Source organism: Macrobrachium rosenbergii, chromosome 12, assembly GCF_040412425.1.
Source record: "Macrobrachium rosenbergii isolate ZJJX-2024 chromosome 12, ASM4041242v1, whole genome shotgun sequence".
Taxonomy (NCBI): Eukaryota; Metazoa; Arthropoda; class Malacostraca; order Decapoda; family Palaemonidae; genus Macrobrachium; species Macrobrachium rosenbergii.
In genome coordinates, this window is record NC_089752.1 from 34,663,510 (window position 1) to 34,666,383 (window position 2,874).

Here is a 2,874-nt window from a genome sequence, read left to right on the forward strand (position 1 = left end):
TCTTTTTTAACAGTTCAGGTGAATCAGAATATGGTAATACTTAATGAAAGATAAATGATGTCGGACATGCGAACAGCTAAAGACAAGAATCTCACTGAATACTTGTTACACAGTGCTCGTCTTTAGGACCATTAAATCAGAGTCATGATTAATCTCGAGGTAATTTGCATATTCATGAGTGAATGCACGTCTCTCTCTCTCTCTCTCTCTCTCTCTCTCTCTCTCTCTCTCTCTCTCTCTCTCTCTCTCTCAACACAGTGAGCGTAATCTCAGGAGTCAAGTTTCTTACGGAAAACAAAGCAAATAAAGGTCTCATATTTTAAGGAAAAAAAGTGGGTTTTTGTAATTTTTTTTGATTGAAGATATTTTTCCACATTGCTTTTAGATAAATAATTATTTTTAGATCCGAAATTCAAAATAGAATCCATTTATTAATGTTCTTATAACGGCTGCGAGATAACCGTATTGAGCTGAATGATTAATTGAATATTAATTAAATGCTAGTTTACGAATTTTATTTAGACTTCCATTCATGTTTCCCAAAATCGTCACGTATTCAACAGTTCTGATGAGCAAAACAGTTACTGATCTGTTTAAAGTTTTTCGTATTGTAGCACTGATACAATTACCGAATAATATTTTGAACGATTTGAATATTCAGCATTTCGGATATTAGTGAAAATTCATCGCTCGCGTTGTTATGAAATAACGGTTTTCATGCAAGAAACGGTGGAAAAGTATTGCTGCAAATCCTAAAATATATTAACTATTATATTTTATGGACGTCAAATCGATCTAACCTCGAAAAGTTGGGTATTTTTTTTATTATTAATGTCATGAGACATCAACATAGTAAAAAAAGCAAAGTAATCCTATGCTCACATTACATGAGAATATACTACCCAAATTTAGCTTGACCTGTTTGGGTCCTTCATTAAATGAAAAGCTAAGTGCTAAGGTTGTATTTGGATGGGGCTGGGGTGAAGAATCCAGGTAAAAATGCCGCAGGGAAAAAGTCGCAGAGAAAAAAGTCACAGGGGGTAAAAAGTCACAATAGTCTTTCCTAGATAGTGTCCCCCAAGGGTTTTAACCTGGTATGTATCCACCTTTGCGGCGTTTCTAGTACAAGCCCGTTGGGGATTTTTTTTTTTTTAACTCGGTATGTATCCACCTTTGCGGCGTGTTTAGTACCAGCCCGTTGGGGATTTACGTGTAAACATAAGCAAAAGACTAAATATCTTAAAGATAATGACCCCCAAGAAATATTGTGAATTTTTCCCCTGTGACTTTATTACCGGCCACAATGAATTAATGTGACTTCTTTTCCTGTGACTTTTTTCCTAGCCAAAATTGTGACTTTATTACCGGCCACAGTGAATTAATGTGGCTTTTTTTCCTGTGACTTTTTTCCTAGCCAAAATTGTGACTTTATTACCGGCCACAATGAATTAATGTGACTTTTTTTCCTGTGACTTTTTTCCTAGCCAAAATTGTGACTTTTTTCCTGTGACTTTTTTTCCTGTGACTTTATTACTGGCCATCGGCGGGAAAGGGGGGAGGAAATATATAAAGTTTTTGTATTGGGTTTTTTTTTTGTTCCTTGCGTAGAAGTAAAACCATTATCTGTTTTATTTAAATTGACAGGTTCATAGTGATAATGATTTTCCTCTTGCATGAACGTTAGACGCCAGAATCATTATTGAAATGAGGTCAGGTTCGCCATTTCACTTTCTGGGTCCTTTGAAGATAACTAGTAAAAGCAAATTAGTTTTCCTGGATGGCGTAAATAAAAGGCACTTTTGTAAAATGACAGAATAACGGGATCAACATAGATCAGATTGTAATGGCAAAGGTAATCTCTGTGGTTGAATGTTGCATGAGCACTTGCGTAATCTTTTCCATTTATTCAATTTCTCTTGGTTTTCAACATTTCCAACCATTTTCCTTAAGAAATTGTTGATGTGGTGGTGTAACTTCGAGATTTTCTGTCTTTCAGAATCTTAGAGTATAATTCGTACCGAATTATTCATCAGCTTGATGTGAGTTCGACCTCGTGTCCCAGTTGGCCAAGTTTTAAAATTTCACAGTGATCTTTGGAGCCTAGGTCATATTATTCGCGAGGTCTTCGATAATATACACTTTCAGACGTGCATACATAATTACACATTTGCATATAATCTTATGCAACACATGCACACACACATTATATATATATATATATATATATATATATATATATATTTATATATATATATATATATATATATATATATATATATATATATATATATATATATATATATATATATTACTAAAAGGACCTCATTCAAACTGGATGGTATCTAATGGAGTATTTATTCAGTAATTAGTAATTCTACTGATGCACAGAACAATTGTGCATGTGATAAAGTCAATATATATGTATATCTATATCTATATATATATATATATATATATATATATATATATATATATATATATATATATATATATATATACATACATACATACATGATATACATACATACATACATATATATATACAGTATATATATATTTATGTATATACACGCACAAATACACAATACAAACACAAACACACATACAGTATATATATATATATGTATATATATATATGAGTATATATACTGTATACACATTATATACATACGTACATACACACTTTTTCACCTCTTAAGTTTGCCAGTCAGTCATGGACCATGAATAAAAGTAAGGAAGAAAATGATTAAGAAGTCAAAGAATAAAAGAAAGGAATGTTCCTGGTTCTTGTAGGTCATAAATTCGCTTGTAGAGACTTAAGGTCGTGTTGTAATGTCGTGAATCTTCTAATAATAATCCCTCTTGCATAGTCTA